Genomic DNA, 20,098 nt, shown 5'->3' on the forward strand with positions numbered 1-20,098 from the left:
ATAACCAACGATAATTTTCTCTCGTAGCTGCGATTTGCTGTTTGTAGGAGGAACAAGAGACATGGATAGACTTGGCCCTCTTCTTTCCTTGTCCCTCCTGCAAAACCAGTTCCAAGTGACGACGAAGACTTGATCGTAAATATGTTCGTGTATCCCACCCTTACCTACTTCTGTGTTTCTGTATTGACTCATTAACCCCTTTATTCCTGTGACGTTATTTTTATTTTATACTTGCTACTACAAAACAAATTTACTCATCTATAGGGAGATCTCAGTCAATGAGTGAGTTGTGTCAGATTGATCCTAACCCCTTCATAACGCTATACCCCTCCCAAACTGAAAATCATTGTTTCGTGGTATCAGAAATGAATATGGTATCGCACTGAAGGGGTTAATTTTGTCTAACTAATTCTTAGATAAATAATCATGGGCAAGAGCAAAGTTGCCTCACCTCTCGCACTCAGTAATCCGCCTTCCATTCCTAACCTTCACTTTTCAACTCCACCTCACACTCTCACTTCCCACCTTTGTGCCTCGTCTCGTTCTCTCATCTCTAACCCACATGTTTCGCACCCACCTCTGTACATCTAGCTCATCCACTGCTAAACATCTTCACTATTTACTCTAACTCTTGCCCTTACAGTCATTCCAGTCTCTTACTCTAACTTTCCTGCCATCATTCTACACTCTCGTCTCTCACCTTTGTCATCCCAACATCTCACTCACTCTCTTACTTTCCATCATCCAACACCATCAGCTCTCACCCCTACAGTCATTCTTGATCCCCATCCATACCCTCACAATCAACTTCTCTCATCTTTAACCCCACTCACACCCTTTCTCTTCTCATTCATCTTTACCGTCACAATCATTCTCACAGTCAACCTAATCTCTCCTCTTCACTCTAACTCCCATCCCTCACTCTAATAATTATGAACACTCGTCTTCCCATTTACTTTCATTTTCACCTTCCATTCTCATCCACACCTTAATTTCTCATCGTTCCATGAACCACATCTTGCAGTCAACAAACAAGATTCCTTGATTTACAACAGCCCTTAAAGAAATACTATTCTTTTTTTTAATCGCTCTGGGAAGCAGCGCTAATTATGAAGCTTTGTTTCAAATAATGATAAATTCATAAACCAATAAAATACAAAAAAAAAGAAAGATAAGAGTAAACAGACAAATTATGATGTTCAATCACATAAGGAAAAGCAATATACTGTGTGTATATATATTCTTACGGAACAGAGATAGATAATGAACACTTCAAATGAGAACATCAAAATCACTACTGTCCCGCAAAGTTCCATGTTCAAAACAAAAGACTTAGGTAAAATTACAAGTTAAAGTTTAATGCTCAAACTAACAACTAAACATTCAGGACTCATAAGGATAATGTAATGGCAAAAAAACAGGTTAAATATATGGTTAACAGCAATAGCCTCTATTAACACGAAATTAGCAAGAGTAAAGTTATCTAAGTCAGCCCTGATAAAATGAGAAAACCGGATAATGCTCAGTTAATGCAAGATATATTATTACAGATACAAAATATTATTACTACTGGCTGACAGTAAAAACTTTACACTGATCACAAAAACCTCACTAGGCCTACGAATTAACACCTTATGCTATACAGTACAAGAAAAATGTAATAACACTTATACTCAAATTACACAGCAGCTAGATGGTTGGAGACTTCCTGAGCACTCACAAAGATAATAACAACTGTACAGGGGAGGACAGAGATGTGAACAAAATGAGGAGTAGATCTAAGTGGCCATTAATGCAGAGACTGAGCTCATTATATAGGGGCCGGCAGAGCTTGATACAACTTGTAAGAAGGACGCGCAAATGAAGCCATAGGGGACAAAGAGTTGACAATCCTGCTCTGAACAACAGAAAGAACGACTTACTCTACTATAAGGGGGGGAAGGGGGGAGTGAGATAGAACACGCACTATGGAAGCCACGAGGCGAATCAAACATGCAGCATACTGTACGTTAGAATTATACAAAGGATGATGAAATCATAGGCTATGTAACACCTCCCCACAAAGAAAAAGAAATTTACAAAGGAAATTTCTTATTACTCTAAAACAATCTGTCTAAAGTCTAGATAAGCAATCTGCAATAACATTTTCTTTCCCCTTGACATGTTGTATGTCTAATGAATACTCCTGAAGATGTAGACTCCATCTTGTCAATCTCTGATTTTTATCTTTAAACTTACTAAGGAACAGTGGGTTATGATCGGTATAAATGACTATGCGGTTAAAATCAGAGCACAAATAAAATGAAAAATGCTGTAAACCCAAAATCAAGGCCAAAAGCTCTTTCTCAATAGTGGAGTAGTTCTTTTGAGGTGGAGTGAACTTCTTACTGTAATAAGATACAGGGAGTTCAATACCCTGATCATCCTCTCGCAGCAAAACAGCCCCAGCTCCTGTATCACTTGCGTCAACAGCCATCTTAAAAGGCTTAGTAAAATTTGGAGTAGCAAACACTGGCTGACTTAATAGGATAGCTTTAAGTTTGCTAAAAGAGGATTCACAGTTATCGGTCCAGACAAATTTAACTCCCTTTTTCAGTAGGTCTGTAAGTGGTGATACAAGAATTGAAAAGCTAAGAACAAATCTCCTGTAATAACCTACCATTCCCCAAAATCTTTGTAGCTCTTACCTACTTTTAGGTCTGGGAAGATCACTTATAACCTGAACCTTAGCTCCTGGTGCTGCAACATGTCCATCACCAATTACGTACCCAAGGTACTGAACTTTAGTTTGACCAAACTCACACTTTGATAAATTAGCTACAAGATTAGCCTGAACCAAACGCTCAAGAAATTTACTGACATGGCATAGGTGATCTTTCCAGTAGTCACTGAAGATTAATACAACATCAATATAAACAACACACCCTGCCAAACCCTCTGTTACAACATTCATGAGCTTCTGAAATGTGGCTGGTGCATTTTTCATACCATATGGCATTACAGAACATGCAAAAGTCTTTCCTAGTGTTACAAAACATGAGATCTCCCTAGCACGTTCAATCATAGGTACTTGCCAGTATCCCTTTAACATCAAACTTACTTATGTACCTAGCCTTTCCGATCTTGTCTATGCAATCTTCCACGCGAGGGAGAGGGTGTCTGTTTTGGTTATCTGATTAACATGTCTGTAGTCGATGCAAAGCCGCTGTGACCCACCTGGCTTAGGGACTAGAGTGACAAGAGAACTCCACTCGCTCTGACAGGGCTCAATCATCTTGTGGTCCAACAGGTAGCCAAGCTCCTTTTGGATGAGAGGAACTTTCACTGGGTTCACACGGTAAGGAGGCAGTTTAATTGGCTTTGCGTCTCCAACATCAACATCATGCATCAACACAGTGGTTCTTCCTGGAGTGGCACAGAACACTTGCGGGTACTCCTGCAGTAATGCCGAAAACTCCTGCCTTTCCTCAGGAGCTAGATGAGAAAGCTTAGTCTGGAGATCATTCATGATATCAGGATTCTTCCCCAAACTATCACTCAGGCTCATGCTGCATGGGAGAACTTCACTTGCAGACTCGGGTGGAACAGCTACAGTGCAGACTGCGTTATTTTCGTCCCGCCTGTGATATAACTATCATGTTGATGTGACAAAGTTGCTTGTTCTTTCTACGATCTGGTGTGGCGATGACATAGCTGACATCACTGAGTTTCCTCTCCACGAAATAAGGGCCACTAAACTTGGCTTGAAGAGGTTGCCCATGCACCGGTAGCAGAATCAAAACCTGATCTCCTGGCTGAAAGTGGCGTAACCTGGACTTCTTATCATACCAAGTCTTCATCTTCTCTTGAGCAGCTCCTAAATTCTCTCTCTTCAGCTGTAAAGCAGTGGACAGCCATTCTTTGAACTTCATCACATACTCCAGCAGGTTGACGTCATCTTCCTCCGACAGCCAGCATTCCTTGAGTAGCTTAAGGGGTCCTCTTACTTCATGGCCAAACAGGAGTTCAAAGAGTGAGAAGCCCAGTGATTCATTTGGAGATTTTCTTGCGGCAAATACAACGAATGGAAGACCTTTATCCCAGTCTTTCTGATGTTCCAAACAGTATTTCTTGAGCATCGATTTGAGTGTTTGATGATATCTCTTCAACGCTCCTTGGGTCTGGGGATGGTAAGCTGAAGACGTGATCTGGGTGATGCCCAACTCTTTCAGAGACTGCTTGAAAACATCTGACATGAAATTACTTCCCCGGTCTGACTGTACCTCCTTGGGCAGACCAAACTTTGTGAAGAACCCTAGCATTTCCTTAACCACGTTCTTTGCTGAGATATTTCTAAGTGGAATGGCTTCAGGATAACGAGTAGCCATATCAATCAGGGTCAACACATAAGAAAATCCTGAAGAAGTCTTATGAAGAGGGCCCACAATATCCACCAACACACGGGTGAATGGCGCCTCAAAAGGAGGAATGAAAACTAGAGGTGCAACCTTTTCGGTCTGATTACACTTCCCCACAACTTGACAGGTGTGACAAGACTTACAATACCAGGAAACATCTCTGAAGATACCTGGCCAGTAGAAGTGTTTCAAAATGCGTGCCACAGTCTTCCTCACTCCAAGGTGTCCTGCCAAATTGGAATCATGAGCCACTCTAATGATATCCTGCCTACAAACACGAGGGATGACAACTTGATGTACAACCTCCCATTCACAGTCGGCTGATGCTGTTGGGGGTCTCCACTTTCTCATAAGTACTCCTGACTTTATACGATAACAAGTAGAAGCACCAGCTGACTCTTCCATCACTGCAAGCAGAGTTAGCTAGACCTTTCAACTCAGGGTCAGCAACCTGCAACTCAACCAACTCTTGACGAGAAAAATTATCAACACTACGGGGTACTGCCTCATCTGGTGAGTGGTCCAAATTAGCAAGAAAAGTGTCAGCTAGGATAACATCATCATCATCATTATCCTCTAAGTCACCAGTAACTTTAGACTTAGCCCTAGTGACAGCACATGCAGAGAACACATCAGGGACATCACAATCCCGGGTCGCAGCCACTGGCTCACTAGACAACTGAGGAGCTGGACACACTTGCCTTCCACCAATATCATTTCCAAGTAAGAAAGTTACACCTGACATTGGGAGTGTCTCAACCAACCCAACCATAACAGAACCATTAACAAAACTAGACTCTAAATTAACTCTGCACAGAGGGACAGAGAAGTAATTATTCCCTACACCTTGTAAGATTACAGTTTCATCAGAGGAATTAACATTAGAGCCTAGAACACTGGTCAGCATAAGGGACTGGCAAGCACCTGTATCACGATATATTTTAACTGATTTCCTGTCATTACTGTCCAGAGGACTGACAAAACCATCAGACAGGAAATTAGCACATGAACTCTTGAGAGTGTCACCCACGTTACTGCTCAAAAGAGGAGCTTCATCATGAGGATTTAATTTATCCCTCACAGCAGGTTCAGTTAACTCAGTTAAAGAATTCTGGGAACTCTCAAGGGTGGACACTAGACCAATTGACTGAATATTTAAAGACTCCTTTTTGTTCACATCACGCTGTCTCCTGAAACATTTCTCCGTAGTATGACCAAGCTTACTACAATAAGTACATTTACTTTTCTGAAATCTAGAGGTGAAGCTGGTATTTACTTCCTGAGAAATATCATCTTTATTCTCTTTCCTGTTACCTGTACTCTGAGTAGAGGCAACGTACTTACTCTCAGCTTTCTCTTTTTCTTTAGAATATCTCTTGTGAGTGAGAACATATTCATCAGCTAAAACTGCAGCATCAGACAAATTATCTATTCTTTTCTCATCAAGATATAGGCTTACATCTTTATTAATACACCTTTTGAAGTCCTTCAGCAAAATCATCTGCTTAAATTTACCAAAATCAGAATCCACATTCTTAGAATTTAACCACTGCTCTAACAGATCTTCTTTGATTTTTGCATACTCAACATGGGATTGCTTATCTTGCTTATAAGTTGTCCTAAATTTTACTCTATAGGCTTCAGGAACAAGCTCATAGGCCTTAAGAATCAAGATCTTAACTACATCATAATCATCAGATTGATCCTGAGGCAAAGATGCATAAGTTACTTGAGCTTTACCGGTGAGAACAGTTTGAAGGAGTACTGGCCAATACTTTTTGGGCCAATTAAAACCTGTAGCTACCCTCTCAAACAACTGAAAATACTTTGTTAAATCAGATTCATTAAAGGAGGGACAAGTTTAACATTTTTAGCCACATCAAAATCATCAGAGCTAGATGATCCAGTTCCACTTTGTTTCATGTGATACTCATGGTCTGCCTGAATCCTAGCAATTTCGATTTGTGCCTGTGCCTCCTGAATACGAGCCCGAGATTCAGCCTCCTTAGCACGAGCCTTCTGTAGAGCTAGCTGTAACTTAGCTATTTCAATCTGCGTTTGCTCATCTGGAGGAGTTACATTAAACAAGCTTTTATTAATCATGTCAACAATTTGATCTTTAGACTGATGAGAGCGAACAGCAATTCCCAATTGTTGAGCAACAAGCTTAAGTTCATTCTTTGTTCTGTTTTCTACATCACACACTGTTTGCACACTTGACAAAAAATCTTTGACTTCATCAAGCGTAGTAATAGTAGACATCATGAATAAATCACAGTCACAAAATATCAAGCAATATCCTTATGATAATATCCTGAATATCCTGATAAGAGGTCGCCAAATTTATGTTACGGAACAGAGATAGATAATGAACACTTCAAGTGAGGACATCAAAATCACTACTGTCCCGCAAAGTTCCAGGTTCAAAACAAAAGAGTTAGGTAAAATTACAAGTTAAAGTTTAATGCTCAAACTAACAACTAAACATTCAGGACTCATAAGGATAATATAATGGCAAAAAAAAAAAAAAAACAGGTTAAATAAATGGTTAACTGCAATAGCCTCTATTAACACGAAATTAGCAAGAGTAAATTTATCTAAGTCAGCCCTGATAAAATGAGAAAACCAGATAATGCTCCGTTAATGCAAGATATATTATTACAGATACAAACTATTATTACTACTGGCTGACAGTAAAAACTTTACACTGATCACAAAAACCTCACTAGGCCTACGAATTAACACCTTATGCTATACAGTACAAGAAAAAATGTAATAACACTTATACTCAAATTACACAGCAGCTAGATGGTTGGAGACTTCCTGAGCACTCACAAAGATAATAACAACTGTACAGGGGAGGACAGAGATGTGAACAAAATGAGGAGTAAATCTAAGTGGCAATTAATGCAGAGACTGAGCTCATTATATAGGGGCCGGCAGAGCTTGATACAACTTGTAAGAAGGACGCACAAATAAAGCCATAGGGGACAAAGAGTTGACAATCCTGCTCTGAACAACAGAAAGAACGACTTACTCTACTATAAGGGGGGGAAGGGGGGAGTGAGGTAGAACACGCACTATGGAAGCCACAAGGCGAATCGTGATCAAACATGCAGCATACTGTACATTAGAATTATACAAAGGATGATGAAGTCATAGGCTATGTAACAAAATATATATATATATATATATATATATATATATATATATATATATATATATACTGTATAGATAGATAGATAGATGGGTAGGTAGGTAGGTAGGTAGATAGACAGATAGATAGATAGGTATATTGAGTTTTACGCCGCGTCCCCTTTTTCGATAAGGGCTAAGGCATTGCCCCTGAGTAAAGGACTTTGGTTTCGGAGCGTGTAGCATTTTATGACCGGATTCCCTTCCTGATGTCTGCTAATGACCCTTGGGCGGACTCGAACCTCCGACCCCCCGGTCAGAGTGCTCTAACTCACTGAGCCACGGCTGCTACAACTAGCTAGGTGACAGGAAAGCGCTACCTCTCCCAGCAACTTCGGCAAGGCAGTTTGCCCGCGTGCGGCTCGAACTCACTACTTGAGTCAAGCGCTCTACCACTTAGCTGCCATGCCTCTTTTGAAATGAATTTGAATATGAAATAAAAAATAACTTTGTTATAATCCCCAAGTCCGAGATTTGCGAGCTGGAATCGCAAACATCTACATCAATGAAAGGTTTTGATATTCGACATAAACGGAACGTTGCTTAAAAAAAAGTTGGTAATCAATAAACGAAATGTAGAATCTCCGAGTACATTTCTTGTTTTCCCAGGCCATGACGCCCGCCCGCTCATACCCCCTTCCCGCCTTCACCTCAACCATGCTGACCAGACTTAATCCCTCCATTCCCACCCTAGACAGTCACACTTAACCTTCTCTTCCTCCACCACCCTCGACTGCTTTATTCCAGCTCACCCCTCTTTCATGATCCTCGTCTTGGGTTGTTATATCGTGTTCTCAATTCATTAGCTTTTCTCGCGTCATTATTCTTATCTCTCTTGCCTTGACCTCTCTTCCTCACCCTTGCCTCGTTTTATTTCCCACCCACCTCTCTTCATTCGTCCCACACACTACCTTCACACTTATACTCCCTCATATTTTTATTCTCATCTTTTTCTCAGTCCCTCACACCACCCTGGCATCTCACTCACAACTCACAACACTCATATCTCTCATGCCACATTTTACAACTTGAATCCTTCACAGCATACTCTACATCCTCTATTCTCGCTCTCATATCACTCCACATTTTACTAAAAATCCCACTCTCTTCTTACGACTTCATCGCTTTTTTTTATTCGTATCATGATCTCACTCAACTTTTCCCAGCTCGTTCACCACATTTTCATCCCTCATAGCCTTCACTCACACATCCTACGGCCCTCACTCACACCATCCTCACTCGGCACTCACATATCGCCATCAACTCCCTTATACATCTCTTGGAACTCCATCATATCTCACCCCTCCTTTCACCCCTCACGTCTCCATCCTCTCTCTTGACCCCTTACATCTCACCCTCCCCCACGCACTTCACACCTCAGCCCATCCTCACAACACTCTATCCCCTCACACTCCTATCTCCTCACACCTGATAATCATCATCTTGCCAACACCGGCAACACGGCTCCACAAAGCAGTCGGGTCTGCATTCTCGAAACTAGGCCAAGAAAAAAAGCAGGTGACAGGGTAACTGAAAACCGTGATGAACAGCGGCCGAAGAAGCCACCAGCAAAATAATTACTGTGCTTCTGTTATTTATGTCGTTATTACTCGCGTCACGCGTCACATGGCGGAGAATCAATGAAATTATCCAGATGGTAACCTAAATAAAAAGGGGGAGGGGGGAGGGGGCGACGAGTACCGACTGCAAAAAATATGAATAAATAAATAAATAATATGAATTCAAACATTCAATGCCGCACACAAGTTGACAACGAACCAGAAATCAGGAAAATGTTTGCGTATGCAAATTTGTTTGGTCAGTGCCTTTATTGCTCTATTATAGATTTATGCTTTCTCACACCTGGTTTTTATTCCAGCTGTTCCATTTATGAAGGGGAACCAGGATGTGACGGTGATGACGATGATAGTATTTTTTGCTGTAAACATTTTCGCGACGACAGAAACCATGGTGTGGTCTGTAATTTACTGCATCATACCAACTTTCTTTTATTTATTTACTTTTTCCTGACGGTATGAGAGAGGTGGCAGAAGCTTATCAGACGCGACAAATGTAATCAGAGTGGGGGAATTTCTAGCCTACCAGACCTAAATGAGAAAGAGAAAAGAAAATATTGACTTGTAATCTGAGAGAAGGAAGGGGAGGGAGGAAATGGGAAAAGGAAGAGGAAGGTGATGGCGGCACCAGCAGCACTAGTTGCATTCCCAGGTTCATCTGAAGGGGAGCTCGGTGGACTGTAGGTTGAAGTTGCCCTCTTCCTACAGTTCACCATCCTCCTCTTAGGGATAGGGAGGGTGTTGAGGGATGTTTGTATAACTGGCCAATAAAGCTGTTCGGTCATATTGGTGCTGCTGCATGAATGCATCCTCTCCAGCACCAAATAAGTAGTAAAGCAAGGAGATAAGGGAATAGGAAAATAGAGGGGAGAGGTGATGAAAAGACGGGAACAAGACTTGAAGACGAGAGGAAATGGCGGAAAATAGTGGCATATAATCTGAGAACCACATACAATACAGTGCGAAGCTGAGACACGTTTGGTCCGCAATCCTGAGTGTGAAAATGGCCGAGCAGAGGAAATGCATATGACCGTTATTGTGGCTGGATGATTTAGTGCAGGAGAAGGGAAGAGAGAGACGACGAATAAGGATGGGGCAGAAGAGGGAAGGAGAGAGAGGGCGAAGAAGGTTGGGATAGAGGATGGACAGAGAGAGGACGAATAAGGATAGGATACAGAAGGGACGGAGAGAGGACGAATAAGGATGGGATAGAGAAGGAACGGAGACAGGACGAATAAGGAAGGGACAGAGAAAGGACGGAGAGAGGAGAAATAAGAATGGGATAAAGGAGCGACAGAGAGAGAGGACGACTTAGGATGGATAGAGGGTAGGCGTAGACGGAGGACGAATTAGGATGGATAGAGGATGGACGCAGACAGAGGACGATTAAGGATGGAATAGAGAAAGGATAGAGAGAAAAGACGAATAAGGATGACTAGAATGAGGGACGGAGAAGGGACAAACAACGATAGCATAAAGGAGGGACAGAGAGAGTTCCTTGTCTTGCAAATTGAAATACGAGTCCAGCCTGTGAATACATCTCTGAATGGATAAAGAAGGATGAGAACTTGTTATAATAAAATGATGCAAGAGGCAGAGTGTGGTCATCCCTCCACCACCATCACTAAACTGGATAACGTTGAGCACTGCATTATTATGACGCAAGTATCAACACAGACGACTGCTAATGAGGATTAACCAAAAAGAAGGCAGTCGATAAATTTTGCATACCCCAAATCCACCATCTTGAAGACACTGTAACAAATAAAACGGGGCCTTCTCCTACCGTGGATAATGAAGAATAAAACTGTGCCACTGTCAACCTTGCACTCATGTTTTTACAGCTCTTAATACCTGAGCGAGAAACAGCAGCTGCAAACTCCCAAGAACATTGGTGCTCTAATCTTTAAAGAGGTTAACGGGTAACTGAAGTTATGAGAATGAGTGAGGAGGACGGAGTGGCCTGGGCGGTGAGAACCTAAGGGATTTATTATGTAATGAGATGCGGCACTGAGAAGGAAGGGTCATGAGGGTACACAGCAGCTGCAGATTACCTGAGGGAGAGAGAGAGAGAGAGAGAGAGAGAGAGAGAGAGAGAGAGAGAGACGCACTTAACCACTGTAAATAAATTCAACTTGAAGTGCTTGAATCACTGGGCAAACAAGCAAACAGTTCTTGCCCCGTGCAGCGGCAGACGACAAAACTGAGAAATTCACACACACACACACACACACACAGTGGATTATAGCATACATGATGAGGACGGTGGCAGATGTGGTGGTGATAATGGTAGTACAGGAATGATAATGGTTGTAGCAAGGATGAGGATGGTTGCAGCAGTGGTGGTGGTGGTGGTGGTGGTAAAGCAACAAGGGTGGAGTACCATATAGGTGAGGCAGGGAATGGGCGACGTGGGAGAGAGTGGAAGAGGAAAGAGGGGAAGTGGAGGGAGAAGAGATGGAGCAAGGAAGCTGAGGGAGAGAAGAAGAAGATGGGAGGGTGTAAGTAGCAAGAAAAACAGTGAAAATGATGAGTGCAAGGGAAAATTATAAGCAATAAAAGAAAAGCTGAAAGAAACAACGAAATGAGTAATGTAGTGAAAAGAAAACGAAACTCTGTGAAGAAACGGGGTGGAGGGGGATGTGGAGAGACTGAATACGACAGTGGAATGGGATGGAAGACGATAAATGTAAGAAACAAGGGGAGAAGAAGAGGAAAAGAATGATTGGGGGAAAAAACTGAATGAATAAAGAAGACGGAGTTGAACTGCAGGAAGTAGGAGAGAAGGTAATAAAAGAAGAATGAGTAAAAGGAATAGGACAGGAATCAAGCAAACAGCCGGATATGCGAGAAGGGGAGGGAAAGACAGTAAGATGACAGATGAGTGAAGACAGGGATAAAGGGAAGGGAAGGAATACCAAAGGAGTAACGAAGGAAGGAGCAACGAGGAAGACGGAATGAGTATCGTACAAGAGAATTAAGAAAACGTTAGCCTACTGCTCTCTCACTTTTAGTCTCAGAGAATGTATCACCTATTACCTACAGACAGACGTACACGAAAATAATTAATGAGTATCAAAACGTCCAGCTCAGTTAGAATTGCTCGGTAAATGGTCACTCGAATACTGAAATAAAAATTGATGACTGAACACCTGAAATGCATGATAGATTAACCTGACTCTTTAGGAGGATCGTAAAAACATTATGGATGAAGACATACGATTCTACAGCTAAAAAACTGATGATAGCAGATGGAATAATGAAAAACTAAAGGCCGACGAAATACACAGTTAAATGATTGGCAGATGAATATTTATACTGAATTATAAGGTCCATATTACTGAAAAATAATTCTGTCCGAAGATTTGGTGTTTACTGACACGTAGAATAAGCTGAACGATGGTGACCTAACCATGAGTAAAACAAGAAGTGACTGTCTTCAAAGACCTACGGCGAAACTGTGCATCAGCTGATGCAACAGCTGACATGTCAAATCAACTCAAAATCTCAAGCTGAGCAACTTCGTATTTCATAAGAAAGGCGCTAAAATGCCTCCTTATACCCGAAATTGAAAATCGCGTAACAGTAAGGTGATGTGTCACCTGATGCAACAGCTGGTATATTAAATCAACTCAAATTTTCAAGCTAAGCAACTTTGTTTTTCATAAGAAAATCGCTCAGAGCTCTCCAAGAACTGATATTCGAACTTTCCTTGAAGAAGGAAAAAAAAAAAAAAAAAAAGATCCCCAGGTATACCACTTGTAAACTTGTCGGCTTCGCCGCAGATAAAAAAATATTTATGGCTGATAATTAATAGGAATAAGATGGTTATAAACTGGATATTTAGATCATGGATATAGTGATAGGTACGTACTTGACAGAGGTAAATTGATAGGACATATTGGAAAAAAAAAATCTAAATAAATACTCACTAGTGTGACGACTCAAAGTTTGAAAATAGAAATTGCATCATCTATATTATAATGATCCAATAACTGTATGTTTGTTTGTTACTATAACACAACAAAAACAGCGCAATGGAGCGCAGTTTTTGTTAAAGCAAGGTACCGTTAAAATGCTTTACCTTCAAGAATGAAACTATTCTCAGTCCAATCGGGCCATCGGTTTCCGAGTTAGGACTCATTTCTGGCCTTTTACTCCAGTTTTAGTATTTGCTTTTAGTGGAGGGGATGGATTCGTTCTTGTTCCAGCACTGAAATCACCAGCATGACAGAAGAGAGAAGAGTGACATGTTTGTTGTATTACCACTCTCTCGCCTCTCCTTCCTCCCTCCTTATACTTCTAAAATTGTATACTATAAGGCTATAGCATAATTTAATATAATAGCAAACACTACTGTCCAGCCCCTCTCTCTCTTTTCTCAACGGGTGTCACAGTAGGATAAAAATAAAGGGAAAATTCCTCTCTCCGTCTAGCCCATGGAATGAGTAATTCAAATTTTTGATACCATTCGACTGAAAATAGGAACTGACCTGACGTCGAGCGGAGGCCGCCGAAGGCGGCGTTTAAGCAAGCAAATAACAGTGAGTGGGAAAATGTAGTATGACTAGCGAAGGAAACTGTATGAAAAGATACGCTGGAAATATGGTTTATCTTCATACCGTACCCTTTATTAGGGAAAATGACTTACTCCAAGAGAAAAAAAGTTCAAAGCAACAGTAGACGCTATTGGCTCTCTGTTTGCAAGTATTCTCCAAGATTAAATGTCTGAGCATATGTGTGTGTGTGTGTGTGTGTGAGAGAGAGAGAGAGAGAGAGAGAGAGAGAGAGAGAGAGGGAGAGAGAGAGAGAGACCTTTGAAGTGAACTGAACTAGAGACCTTCGAAGTGAACAGAACTATAACTTATGAAGATGGCAAGCAGGTTCACCTACATTCTATGAACGATGATAAAAATCTGTTCTCATTATCAGGCAGCCCCGGTGACAACTCTCAACAATACACCTCTATATTAGGTGTACTGTAGAAAGAGGAAGGGTGGGGGTGCGATGAGGTGAGAAACCCCGACTGTCCTTTCCATCCCTCACCTCACGTCCTCCTGTCACCACCGACTCCTTCACGCCCCTCCATAATTTATTTATTCTCCAATTACTCGCCCTTTGTCTTCCATACTTTCCTTTCCTCATCCCTCCCCTCTTATTTCCGTCTTCCAATATCCTTCCTCTTTCGTCTCTTATCCCTATCCCACACCTTTAGTTTGCCTTTCTTGTTTTTTCCATTTTTTTTTTCTTCATCAGACCTCCTACAATCATTCCTCTACCACATTTTCCCTCCATTTCTTCTCTTCTCTTTCCAGCTCTCTCCACCAGGTTCTTGTATCCCCCACATACGGTCACTGATGTTGATAGTACCTTCCACATGTCATTTTATGTTTTTTTCCTTGGTGCATGTGAGGGGACTAGGGACCCCCTCCTCTGTTTTTAGTTCCTAAAAAGAGACAGGCCAGAGAAAGGGATGGGGATGGAGTTATCCCCGTACCCTGAAGATTGGGTCTATGAATGTGCGTGGATGTAGTACAATTGAGGCTAAAAGGGAGGAGATTGGAAGAATGTTTGTGAGAAGAAAGTTGGATGTGTTAGCTTTGAGTGAAACGAAGATGAAAGGGAAGGGTGAGTCTATGTTTGGAAGTGTGAATGGAAGATTGTCAGGTGTTGATAGAGGAAGGGCAAAAGAAGGTGTGGCCTTGTTAGTGAGTCCGGAAGTACAGCAGTGTGTGATTGAATGGAAGGAGGTGTCATCGAGACTGATGTGGGTGAAAGCGAAATTTGAACGTGAGTTGTGGGTGTTTGTGAGTGCATATGGGCCTGGTGGTGAAAGGGATGAAGAAGAGAGGGAGTCTTTCTGGAATGATGTTGATGAGTGTCTGCAGAGTTTTGGAACGAATGTGAATGTGGTAATGATGGGAGATCTGAATGCTAGAGTGGGAAATGTAGCAGTTGAAGGTGTAGTTGGTATGCATGGTGTGCCTGGAAGAAATGAAAATGGGGAACGAATGATAGCGATGTGTGTTGAGCGAGAGATGGTGATTGGAAATACGCTGTTTGAGAAGAAAGATATTTATAAGTATACATGGGTGAGACAGGAGGGTGGAAGGGTTGTTGATAGAGCTTTGATGGACTATGTGGTTGTGTCTAGGAATGTAATAGGAAGATTGTTGGATGTGCGAGTTCTGAAAGGGGAGGGTGGAGGTATGTCTGACCACTACCTGGTGGAGGGAAAGTTAAGAGTAGGTAAGAGATGGGTGAGAGCTAGAAGGGTTAGGTGTGGCAGGGAGGTTTTGAAAGTGAGTGAGTTGGATAAAAGAGAGAAAAAGATAGAGTATCAGGAGAAATTGAAAGATGAGTGGAACGCAATGAAAGATCAGGAAAATGGCTGTGTGGAGGAGGAATGGCAGTTGTTTAAGAGTGCTGTGGTGGGGCATGCAGAAGAGGTGTGTGGTGTGAGACGTGTGGGTGGTGGTGTAAGAAAAGGAAGTGAATGGTGGTGCGAGGAAGTAAGTATGGCTGTGGCTGAGAAGAGACGTGCATATGAAGTGTGGCTGCAGAGGAAGGATGAGATGTCATATGAAAGGTATAAGGAAAAGAGGAATAAGGCGAGAAGGGCTGTGCGTGATGCTAAAGTGGCAGCAGATGAGAGGTGGGGTAGGCGGCTTACAGAGAATTTTCAACAGAATAAGAAAATGTTTTGGAAGGAGGTGAAAAGGGTGCGAAAGGGAGAGTCTGGGAAGGAAGAACGAGTAAAAGCAGAGGATGGAAGGATGTTAATTGAGATGGATGCAGTAAGGAAGAGATGGGCAGAGTATTTTGAAAGATTGTTAAATGTAGAGGAGGAAAGGGTGGCTGAGATTGTGGCGGATGGAAGGGTGCAAGGAATAAATGTGTTGGGAGAGTTGAATGATTCTTTGATCACGAAGGAGGAAATGGAGAAGGCAGTAAAGGAGAAGAAAACAGGGAAAGCTGCGGGTATGGATGGGTGTGCTGTGGAATGCCTGAAAGGTGGTGGAGTGACCATTGTTGACTGGTTAGTAAGATTGTTGAATGTGTGCTTTGTGAAAGGTATGTTGCCATTTGACTGGGCAAGTGCTTGTGTGGTCCCGTTGTATAAAGGCAAGGGTGATAAGTATGAATGTACTAGCTTTAGGGGTATAAGTCTGTTGAGTGTTGTAGGTAAGATTTATGGTAGAGTGTTAATTATGAGAGTTAGAGAGGGTACAGAGGGAGTGATTGGTGAAGAGCAGTGTGGCTTCAGGAGAGGGAGGGGATACGTGGATCAGGTGTTTGCTGTGAGACAAGTGTGTGAAAAGTATTTAGCGAAAGGCAAGGATGTGTTTTGGGCATTCATGGATTTAGAGAAAGCGTATGATAGAATTGATAGGGAGGCTTTGTGGACTGTTTTAAGATTGTATGGACTTGATGGTAGGTTACTAAAAGGGGTGAAAAGTTTTTATGTAAATAGTAGAGCGTGTGTAAGAGTGGGAAATGCTGTGCGTGACTGGTTTCCTGTGAGAGTGGGGCTGCGACAGGGATGTGTGATGTCGCCTTGGTTGTTTAATATTTACATGGATGGTGTTGTAAGGGAGGTGAATGCAAGAGTTTTAGGTGGAGGTTTGAGTCTGGTGAATGTTGATGGTGGAGAGTGGAATCTGAAGCAGCTGCTGTTTGCAGATGATACTGCACTGGTGGCTGATTCAGAGGAGAGATTGAGACAGTTGGTAGAGGAGTTTGGAAGGGTGTGTGAAAGGAGGAAATTGAAAGTAAATGAGAATAAGAGTAAAGCGATGAAGTGCACGAGGTTGGTAGATGGTAGGGGGATGAATATAGCTTTGAATGGCGAGTTGCTTGAGGAGGTAGAGTGTTTTAAATATCTAGGGTCACATGTTGCTGTGGATGGAAGAATAGATGCAGAAGTGAAGTTTAGAATAAATGAAGTAGGAAAGGTGCTGGGAGGAATGAAAAAAGTGTTTAGATGTCGTTCGCTTAGAATGGACGTAAAGAGAAGATTGTATGAGGGTGTTGTGGTACTGACTGCGTTATATGGGGCTGAAACATGGAATGTGGGTGTAGCAGAGAGGAAAAGTTTGAATGTAATGGAGATGAGGTGTCTGAGGAGTGTGTGTGGAGTGACGCGTATGGATCGAGTGCGAAATGATGAAGTGCGAAGGAGAACTGGAGCTGTTGGGGAGATGGCTGGTAGAGTTGAGCAGAGGGTGTTGCGATGGTTTGGGCATATGGAGAGAATGGATAATGAGCGATTGGTGAAAAAGATAACTAGATCTGATGTGAGAGGTGTAAGGCTGAGAGGAAGACCACGAATAGGATGGATGGACAGTGTGAAGAGAGCACTGGATGCGAGAGAGATGTCTGTTGAGCAAGGAAGAGTGGCTGTGCGTGACAGAAATAAATGGAGAGAAATTGTGAATGAATAAGTGATGACGCAGCCCTGAGGAGATATTCTCCCGTATTTGGTCTGATCAGCTAGTCAGGTCAGGTGCGGGTAAGGGGATGGGTCTGTTATGATGTGGGAGGGGTAAACCAGCTCTGCTGTCGGGCCCTGCTGCGGATGTTACTGATTGCATTGCGCAGTTGACCCTTGTGTGGTGTGGTGCAGTGAGGATCTGTCCGTTCTTCCCTTGGGGCTAAGATGCGAATGAATGTGTTTGAATGGATGAGTAAATGGAGAGTGTGTTGTCCTGTCTTGGCTACCTCCCTTTCCTTGGGGAAAGCATCCTAGGTATATAGATAGATAGAGATAGATAGCATGAGTTTATTTTACATTCTGCTATGGGGATGAGTGATGGTGTGAGAGTGAAGGGAATATAAATCTCTCTCTCTCTCAGGTACAAAACTTTTAGACCCTGCATAATTTTTCTTAATCATCGAGTACATCTATGTTTTGCATTTTACTAAGAGGATGAGTAATGGTGTGAGTGATGGAGTATTAACTTAAACTCTCTCACACAGGTGCAAAACAAAAGAAGTAATTTAAGCATTCTGAGATGTGTGTGTGTGTGTGTGTGTGTGCGTGTGTGTGTGTGTGTGTGTGTGTGTGTGTGTGTGTGTGTGTGTGTGTGTGTGTGATAATACCGTCACATCTCGCCACCCATCGATATTTCTAAAAGGACGCCAACCTGACTTAAATTCAGCATTCTGATGATGCGAAGGGACACATGTTTACCGAAATTTCACCTATTCTCTCTCTCTCTCTCTCTCTCTCTCTCTCTCTCTCTCTCTCTCTCTCAATTTACCTCTTTTTCTGCCACAGTAATATTCTACTGACAACATTAAAAGTCGTTTGGATAAGTATTTGGCTTCTAACGCGCAGTTCACCACGTTCAAAGCTGAAAAATTGAGAGATATGGTTAATTATTATTCCTGTAATCCAGATCATGGAGAATATGGCAGCAGTATAACATCACGAGTAGTTATAGTACTTTTCCTTTAAAGAATTGGATTTGGAAAGTGCGGTATATAGTTTTCTAGTAATTCTTTCTTATGGCATTTCCGAGAGCAATTTATCTATAATGCATGGTGATCCTTCTCCTGATTTTGCTGAAGGGTTTGGTTTTTATCCTTGGCTAGTATTCTCGTCTGTTAAGGGAGCTCCCTAATATCTCTTCCTTAGCGATTCATTTTTGGATTTGGCTGGTTAATATTCTTTTGTATGTTATTTAAGGAGAGTATAGCGACAGTGCATGAACATATTTAACACAAAAAAGGAGAGTATGGTGCAGTAAATAGAACTAGAAATATGACCATAGGACATGAATACGTCGCCGTGGGTTATCAAGAAAATGAGCTAAACGCAAAATCAAGAAATAGGTCAAGCTCATAGGGAAAGTCAGGGTCATCAAAGTTTGGCATAGTTGAAATGCTCTCGCCAATATGTATCTGTGTATGAAGTTTATTGAAGGTATCTTCAACAGTTTTTCCAGAAATGAGCTAAACGCAGAACGGGACGGACGGACGGACATAAGAACATAAGAAGAGAGGATAACTGCAGTAGGCCGGTTGGCCCATGCTAGGCAGCTCCTAGAAGAGTAACTGAACTACTAGAATGAGATAAGGATAGCAAAGAAGAAGGCTCTCCCCCGCCCTCCAAACCCTCCAGCCGAAGCCGGCAGGAAAAAGTCAGAAAGAACACCACGCAGTATAGAAAAACTGGCGTGGACATTTTACAGGAAAGTGTGAAAGGAGAATAGAGACTATCATAGTGTAACCTGAAAAGGAAAAATTATGAATTAGTATTGGTTATAAGTTTTTCTTTTTTCTATATCCACCCCTTATTTGTCATATGCTTATCTAGCCTATGCTTGAAACTCTCAATGGAAGAGGCAGCAACTACTTTACTAGGTAGCTTATTCCATTCGTCTACTACTCTATTACCAAACCAATTTCTACCTATTTCCTTATTGAAACGGAATTTTTCTAGTTTGAAACAATTATTTCTAGTTCTATCCTGTATGTTCACTTTAAGTACCTTGCTAATACCTCCCTTATTTATACCCTTCATCCACTTAAACACCTCAATTAAGTCTCCCCTTACTCTACGCCTCTCTACCGAATGCAGACTTAGTCTTTTCAGTCTGTCTTCATATGACAGGTTCCGGACGTCATGTATCATTTTTGTCATTCTTCTCTGTACATTTTCTAACGAATTAATATCCATTCTATAGTAAGGACACCAAAATTGTACTGCGTAGTCTAAATGTGGCCTTACTAATGCTAGATAAAGTTTCAGTATTACTTTTGATGATCTAAATTACTATATGCCCCGGCCACATTCATGGCGGGGGATAACAAAATCTTAGGAAAAGGTGTTACAGTACTTCCTCAGTTCATTAAATAGTTACCTAGCTACAGCCTACGCTATAACAAACCTCAAAAGAGTCGGCAGGACTGTTACTGTTTGCT

The sequence above is a fragment of the Coenobita brevimanus genome, chromosome 7, assembly GCF_032717465.1.
Source record: "Coenobita brevimanus isolate Jiangsu-jjx chromosome 7, ASM3271746v2, whole genome shotgun sequence".
Classification (NCBI taxonomy): Eukaryota; Metazoa; Arthropoda; class Malacostraca; order Decapoda; family Coenobitidae; genus Coenobita; species Coenobita brevimanus.